This window comes from Pelobates fuscus, chromosome 9 (assembly GCF_036172605.1).
Source record: "Pelobates fuscus isolate aPelFus1 chromosome 9, aPelFus1.pri, whole genome shotgun sequence".
NCBI lineage: Eukaryota > Metazoa > Chordata > Amphibia > Anura > Pelobatidae > Pelobates > Pelobates fuscus.
The window spans coordinates 31,468,831-31,477,749 of NC_086325.1; positions in this window are offsets into that span (position 1 = coordinate 31,468,831).

The following is an 8,919-nucleotide window of genomic DNA, read 5'->3' on the forward strand; positions in this document are numbered from 1 at the left end:
CCAAATACATCTATCAGTTCTGCTTTCAGTGGAATATTGCACAACCTAAGTAGAGAGAAGATACTAGTAGCGGACTGGTTTTCGAGACAATGGAGAGATGCCAGTGATTGGATGCTGGACCTGTCTTCACCTGTCTTCACCTGTCTTGCAGATCTCTGGGGCCCTTTCACTGTGGACTTTTTTGCATCACGGATGAATCTAAAAGTTCAAGCCTTCTTTATCTGGCCTCCGGATCTAGTTTGCAGGAAGTTGAGGAATTGAGGAACGGAGATTATGCATTTCCTCCATTTGTAATGATCGCCAGAGTAATTCTACACCTCTGGATTCAAAAGACAGGCTCACTATAGAGACTCCATTATGGCCGAGCCAACTATGGTTCCTGGATTTCATGGACATGTCTTGCCAACGTGTCCATATCCTACTGACGGATACAGCTAGTGGCCTGAACAATTTCAAGGGATCCTGGAATGCCGAAGGCTTATTTCAAATGGCTAGATTGCTCCATTGGGACTCATGGACCCTAGTACAAAACGCAGCTATATCTCGGCTTTGTGAATTTTTTGCAAACCTGACATGAGCTTTCTGTTAAACTCATGTTCTTATTGTGTTTGGTGTCTCTTTGACACGTTGCGAGTATGAAGGCTTCCAACATAAATGGATTATCCTTTACCCCAGCTGGCGTGATTTTTTTCAATTTCATGTTGGACTAAAACCAATACTTCTATTTTTTTTACCTTTTTTTTTCCACAAGCTCCCAAGCTTTGTTTTGTCAGTGCCCTCCGTAGATCTTTCTTCTCCAGTTCATTCCTTTTAGGCAGGTCAGCTCCTTATCTCCTAAGTGCAGCCACATAAACCCGTCATGTTAGCCACGCTGGCACATTAAGTTAGATGGCGTCTGTCAAAAGGGTTTCAATTCTTCTAAAAACACCAACCCTGAATGATGGGTTTTCACATATGGCACCTCTGCAATCGTAACTGCCAGAAATCCTGGATATAAACAAACACAATATGACAGAAGTTTTAACACAGTAAAATCAGTTTAAAATGGTCATCACCTACAATTTTTAGAAGCAGCTTTAAATATTAAAAAAATGTATACTAGGTGCTCAATATCAACATTAAGTACTTCCTTAATAAATTGCTACACTTAAAGGGTAACTCAAAGCACCATGACCACTTTAGTGTTTGAAAGCAGTCAGAAGAGTGCCCATAGTGCATCCTGCTGCCATCTCTTCCACAGGTAAACCACGTATATTCACCCAGCCATCTACTTTATCTAAAAGAAAACATGAGTCATCAGACCAGGAAACCTTCTTCCATTGTCGATGGTCAAGTTCTGATCCTTATGTCTCCATTAAAGGTTCATTCGTTGGTGGAAAAGGGTCATTATGGGCACTCTGAAAGGTCTCCGGTTATGCACCGCTATACACCACAAACTGTGATCTACTGTGTGTTCTGACACCTTTCTATCATGACCAGCATTAAAGTTTTCAGCAGTTTGGGATACAGTACCTCTTCTGTGTGAATGGACCATTAATGAGCCCCGATGCTGATTCACTGGATGTCCTTCCTTGTACCAATTTTGATAGGTAATAACCACTGTATACCGGGTACAACCCACAAGACTTAGAGTTTTGGAGGTGCTCTGATGCAGTCATCTAACCATCACTATTTGTCAAAGTCACTCATATCTTTTCTTTTGCCCATTTTTTCTGTTTACAATACATGACATTCAAGAACTTGCTATCTAATATATCCCACCTCTTGACAGGTGCCATCGTAAAGATATAATCAATGTTATTCACTTTATATGTCAGTGGTTTTAACCCCTTCAGGACCGCTGACGGTTCAGGACCGTCAGCGGTAAAATGTGCGTTTGGACCGCTGACGGTCCTGAACCGTCATAACGGTTTTGGGCTACTTACCTGATCGCCGTCGGTCCCACGGCGGCGATCAGCTCTCCTCCCGGTCCAGGGGGACTGCCTGTCTGCCCGGGCAGTCCCCCCTCGGCAGATCAGGACCCCACGGCCATGTGATCACTCGATCACATGACCGCAATAGGGGTCTTTGTATCTGCCTGCAGGGGGACTGTCTGTGCTGACAGGCAGTCTCCCTGCAAGTGTAAAATCATAAAATAAAGTTAAAAAAAAAAACAATCAGTGTAAAAAAAATTATAATATGTGTATATATATATGATATATATACATGTATTATATCTATATATACCTATATATAATATATGTATATGTATCATATATATAATGTCACACTAAGTGTATTTTTATATTTATATATACGTATATTAATATAAAAATACACTTATATTTAAATTACACACGAATATATACAATATATATAATAACTATATATATGGTATATATATATATATTATAAAATACAAATAATATGTTAATAAAAATAAATAACAAAAAATAAAAATAATTTTTAATAATTAAAAAAAAATTATATATATATATTCAATTTTATTCTAACAGTATTTTGATATTGATATATATATATATTTATATCAAAATACACTTAGAATGTAATGATATATATATCTATGTATAAATAAATAAATAAAAATAATACGAAATATACATATGTCCACATACAAAATTACATTAATAATTTCATAAATATACACGTAGACGTCAAATATATAAATATGTATATATATTAAAATTCTACGTGCATATTTATGTAATATTTTTACCTAATTAAGTAATTTTAATGATTGCAATTTGAGGGACCTGCCTGCCAACCCAGGCCATAAGTCCAGATAATTTAATTTGCTAGCACTGTGCTTAACCCTGTAACTTTCTATGACACCCTAAATCCTGTACATGGGGGTACTGTTTTACTCGGGAGACTTCGCTGAACACAAATATTAGTGTTTCAAAACAGTAAAACATATCACAGCGATGATATTGTCAGTGAAAGTGAAGTTTTTTGCATTTTTCACACACAAACAGCTCTTTCACTGAGGATATTATTGCTGTGATATATTTTACTGTTCTGATACACTAATATTTGTGTTCAGCGAAGTCTCCTGAGTATAACAGTACCCCACATGTAGAGGTTTTATAGTGTTTGTGAAAGTTACAGGGTCAAATATAAGGCTTGATTTTACTTTTTTTTTTTTATTGAAATTTGTCAGATTGGTTAGGTTGCCTTTGACAGCGTATGGTAGCCAAGGAATGAGAATTAGCCCCATGATGGCATACCATTTACAAAAGAAGACAACCCAAGGTATTGCAAATGGGGTATGTTCAGCCTTTTTTAGTAGCCACTTAGTCACAAACACCGGCCAAAGTTAGCGGTTTTTGCATTTTTAACACACAAACAAATATAAATGCTAACTTTGGCCAGTGTTTGTGACTAGGTGGCAGGGCCGGCGCGTCCATAAGGCGGCACAGGCGGCCGCCTTAGGGCGCACGGGCTCTGGGGGCGCAAAATTTCAGTGACCGGCAGGAGGGAAGCTCTCCCTCCTGCCAGCCACCATCTCGGCCCCCGGCGCGGCTGTGCTGTGCGGAGATCAGACGCGGCGAGGGAGCTCTAATCTCACCGCTCTGCTCCCTCGCGCGCTGTCTGCTGATACCGCGGGAGCCGAAATATGACGTCATATTCCGGCTCCCGCGGTATCAGCAGACAGCGTGCAAGGGAGCAGAGCGGTGAGATTAGAGCTCCCTCGCCGCGTCTGATCTCCGCACAGCACAGCCGCACGCCGCTCAGCAGGACCCCAGGGAAGGATGCATCATCCACACCAGCTCTCCAGGTAAGGAGGCTGGGTGGGAAATGTATATTTATTAAAATAATTAGTGAATGTATGTGATGTGTGTCTGTGATTGACAGTGTGTGTGTCTGTGATTGACAGTGTGTGTGTCTGTGAGTGACAGTGTGTGTGTCTGTGAGTGACAGTGTGTGTGTCTGTGAGTGTCTGTGTGTGTCTGTGAGTGTCTGTGTGTGTGTCTGTGAGTGACAGTGTGTGTGTCTGTGAGTGACAGTGTGTGTGTCTGTGAGTGTGTCTGTGAGTGACAGTGTGTGTGTCTGTGAGTGTATTTGTGTGTGTCTGTGAGTGTCTGGTGTGTGTGTCTGTGAGTGTCTGTGTCTGTGAGTGACAGTGTGTGTGTCTGTGAGTGTCTGTGTGTGTGTATGTGAGTGACTGTGTGTGTGTATGTGAGTGACTGTGTGAGTGTCTGTGTGTGTGTGTGTGTGTGTGTGTCTGTGAGTGACAGTGTGTGTGTCTGTGAGTGACAGTGTGTGTGTCTGTGAGTGACAGTGTGTGTGTCTGTGAGTGTCTGTGTGTGTGTCTGTGAGTGACAGCGTGTGTGTCTGTGAGTGACAGCGTGTGTGTCTGTGAGTGTCTGTGAGTGACAGCGTGTGCGTCTGTGAGTGACAGCGTGTGCGTCTGTGAGTGACAGCGTGCGCGTCTGTGAGTGACAGCGTGTGCGTCTGTGAGTGACAGCGTGTGCGTCTGTGAGTGACAGCGTGCGTCTATAAGTGACAGCGTGTGTGAGTGAGTGCGTCTGTGTGTGTGCATGTGAGTTTAGGAGTGTGTCTGTCAGTGTATGATGAGTGTGTTTGTCAGTGTATGAGTGTGTGTCTGTCAAGTCAGTGAGAGTATGTTTGTCATTGAGTATGTGTGTGACTATCCGTGTGTCTGTCAATGAGTGTCAATGAGTCTGTGTCTGTCAGTGACGTCTGTGTGTTTGTCATTGAGCGTGTGACTGTCAGTGTGTACAGAGTGTAGCGGAGCAGAGCGCAGTACAGGAGCTTCTGTTTCCTGTACCTGGCCAGACTGACAGGAGGTGCTCACAGAGAGAGCACTCCCTGTCAGTTCGGCCGGGTACAGAAAACTGAAGCTCCTTTAGGGGATCTGCTCCGCTAGGCAATGCAACAATAGAGGTAGAAGGCACACCAGGAAGGGGAGTGTAACCACTAAAGGGGTGTGGGGTGCACCAAGGGACAGGGAGGGAATGGGAGAGAAACATCAAGAGACAGGGAAAAGAGGGGGGAGGGGAGAAGAACACTATGGGGCAGGAAGGGACCACTATTGGTCGGGGAGGGGAGCGGGGCTGGTTAAGAGGCACATAGGTGAAGATTTTTTTTTGGGGGGGGCGGAAAAATGCATCTTCGCCTATGTACCTAAAAATCCAAGCACCGGCCCTGCTAGGTGGCTACTAAAAAAGACTGGACATACCCCATTTTAAATACCCTGGGTTGTCTACTTTAAAAAATATGTACATGTTAGGTGTGTTTCGGGGATTTATGACAGATAACGGTGTTACAATGTCACTATTGATACATTTAAAATATATATATATTGAAACAGCAATTTCCTACTTGTATTTATAGGCCTATAACTTGCAAAAAAAAGCAATAAAGCATGTAAACACTGGGTGTTTTTAAACTCGGGACAACATTTTGAATCTATTTAGCAGTTTTTTTCATTAGCTTTTGTAGATAAGTAAAAGATTTTTCAAGTAAAAGTCCAAAAACATGTTTTTTTTTTTTATTTTTCACCATATTTCATTTTTTTTTTTAAATACAATATATGACATAATATAAATACTGGTATGTAAAGAAAGCCCTTCTTGTCGTGAAAAAAACAATATATAACTTGTATGGGAACCGTAAATGAGAGAGCGGAAAATTACAGCTAAACACAAACACCACAAAAGTGTTAAAACTGCTCTGGTCCTTAACGTACAAACATCGCAAAAACAGGCCGGTCCTGAAGGGGTTAATGTTGTGGCTGATTAGTGTAAATGTTTTATTTTTTATATTTGGAATTGAACTAAACACTGAACTATTGTGAATCAAAAGATGAATTGCAACTTCAGACTAGTATAGCTTTGCTGTGGATATATCCATATTGGTGAATTTTTCCAAATTGGCTATTTTTATAAAACGTTTGCAATTCGATTTACAATCCAGTACATGATAACGTTTAGAAAGTAGGGGGACTGCATGTTTTTGTTAGAGAAGGTCCTGCAGGAGACTTGATACAAAACAAAGAATTAATTGTAAATCCTACTTTGAAACATAACATTTATTGAATTACTGCATGCTCATTCAGAATGGTTGTTCTAATTCAGCCAGCATTGTAATTAAAATGAGCTTTCCAATTACCATTTCAGATAATAACACATAATATTTCAAAAAGACTTTCTAATTCGCAGACCATGATATAAAGAGTACATTTGCTCAACATAAATATTCAAAAGACAGACACAGCAATATTCCTAAAGTAAACAGGCACAAGTGAAAATTCAATAAAAAGCTGTTATATTTAGAAGTTCCATTTTTCAATTCTATTCATTTTTTTTTTTTTTTTACTAAAGGGACATTATCACAAAAATACTTGGCAAACAGCCTGATATTGAAAAAATGTGCCTGTTAAATAAAAAATCATTTATTCTTGCCTGCTAACCATTGAACCACAGACACAAGGAAATTCAAACTCCCATGATGACTAGATTGCTAAGCATTGTGGGAAATATACTTGTGGCAAAACTAGCCACTTCTGAACTACATTCAGTACAGGTTGTCCGTAGGCTGAAGATATACTGTGTAACGTTAAATGTGTATGTATTGTACTATGGCCGTTCGCATGCTGGCAGCCGTATGCTGCCAGCACACCAAGCATTCATACGACGAAAACACGGCTATCCTGGCCGTTCGCCGTACGAATACGGGCTCCCCAGGTCGACCACACATTCCCAAGTCGTGTGGTACCAATTCACCGATTGCAACATTGTTGCAATCGGTAATTAAGGGCTCTCCTAGGTGGCCGTCGATCCACTACCGACCATGCGGCGGTCGGCCATCTTGGATCCTTTGTCTCTGCAGCGGTGTTCGGTCGTCGAGAGCCTGGAACTGAAAACGGCTACTCGATGATTTGAACACCGCTGGACTTTCAGAGCGTTCGGGAGTCCCGCGTTCGGTACATTATATGTCCCGTACTTATTCGGTACTTTTAAACCCATTTTAATGTTTTATTGTATTATGTGCGGCGTTCGGTCAAATCAGCTGGGATCGGAGCGGTATTCTCACAAAGTGTGCGCTCCGACCTCAGCTATCTACCGAACGTTCAATTATTGTAAAGTACCGAATATTGTGTGGATTCTGTATTTTAATGTCAATTGTCGGTTTCGCTGCACGAGGAGATAATCCACTTAGTCGTCCATTTTAGTGGGAGTATCTCTCTCGTGCAGCAAGGCCTGTTGGGAAAGTCACAGTGCATGGTGGGAGAAAACCCCTGGAATTACTGTCTGGAAACCCCTTGCATGGGGAACTGTATAAATATGCTGCCTGTGAATAAACCGAGTTAGTTGACTCCCAAACTGTGTTTCGTCCGGTTATTGGGAGGATTGGGAATATTGCCTTGCTTCCTACTCTGACTGTGGATTTCCTAGATGTACCAACGGATATCGTATGCTGTTACACTGCATTCCGTTACAATTGGTGGCAGCGGTGGGATCCGAACCTTACAGCCGAAAAAGCAGCGTTCGTGGAAACTGAAACGACTGAACAAGGAAAGCAAGGGCAATTCGTATGGAGATTGATTATACCATACTAAAACGACAAACTTTAAAAGAGCTACTGGAAGCCAGGGGTAAGATAGCCAGCAACAAGTCTAAGGCTGTGCTGATCGCTGAACTAATGGAGGGAGACAGAGCCCGCAGCGCTACACCCCCACCAGCCAAGGAAGAGACCCCATTCCAAAAAGAGCTACGAACCAGGTTGGAGTTTTTACCGCAACCAGTACCGCTGGAAATACTGACCGTGATGGTATCGGATGTACAGGATTATCTGATGGCGACCAGCACACCAGCAACCCCGCCTAGGGCAGAGTCTGTTACTGCCTCCACCTACGGACAGGTAAAACCCAAAGTCCCACATCACGCATTTAAAGCGTTTTGTGAAGAAAAGGACGAAATCGATGGGTATTTGCAGGACTTTGAGCGGCTGTGCGATCTGCACGATTTGGAACCCGCAGTATGGGTGCCGCTGCTGGCAGGCAAATTATCGGGTAGGGCAGCTGAAGCCTACCGTGCTGTACCCCGAGAGGACAGTAAGGATTACCCTAAAGTAAAGAGGGCGATCTTGGAGAGGTATGCTATTACCCCAGAGGCATACCGGCGGAAATTCCGGGGCTTGCGCAAGCCTGAGAAAGATTCTCATGCAGAATGGGCGCACAAGCTGGACCAAGCATCACTAGGCTGGATACAGGCCAGCAACGCCACTAACATGGAGGAGTTGAGGCAGTTAATGCTACTGGAACAATTTTTTAATGGTTTGTCCCCAGAAGCACAAGAATGGGTGAGAGACCGGAAACCACTCACCCTACCCGAAGCCGCTAAATTGGCGGATCAGCATTTTGATGCCAGGAGGCATCACGGGGCCCAAAATAAGACTCTCCCTCGGATTACAGGGCCACCCAATAACTTTACCCCTACCGGCCCCACCGCACCCCTGCACAGGCCGGCACTGAATACTCCACCAGCCCCCTCCCGATACAACGGCAGGGCTAACATTCAGTGTCACACCTGCAAGCAGTGGGGGCACATTTCTCGAGAGTGCACCCAAAACCGGAGCCGACAAGCTTGGAATCAGGTGCGACAAAATTTGGCACCCAGGGCTGCTGCGCACCATTATCAGGTAGCACCCGCCACCCAAGACGTGCTGAGCGCTCAAATTGAGGAGCCTCTAGGGGTGCTGCACGAAGTAATGTCAGTCCGAGCCACCGACAACCGACAGCATCATCGGCAGCTAGTGACCCTGGAGGGGAAGGAGGTGCAAGGGCTCCGGGATTCGGGAGCCACTCTAACTTTGGTTGCACCACATTTGGTACCAGGCGCAACCCACACTGGCGGCTCCGTGGCAGTACGGGTGGCCGGGGGAGCAGTATAC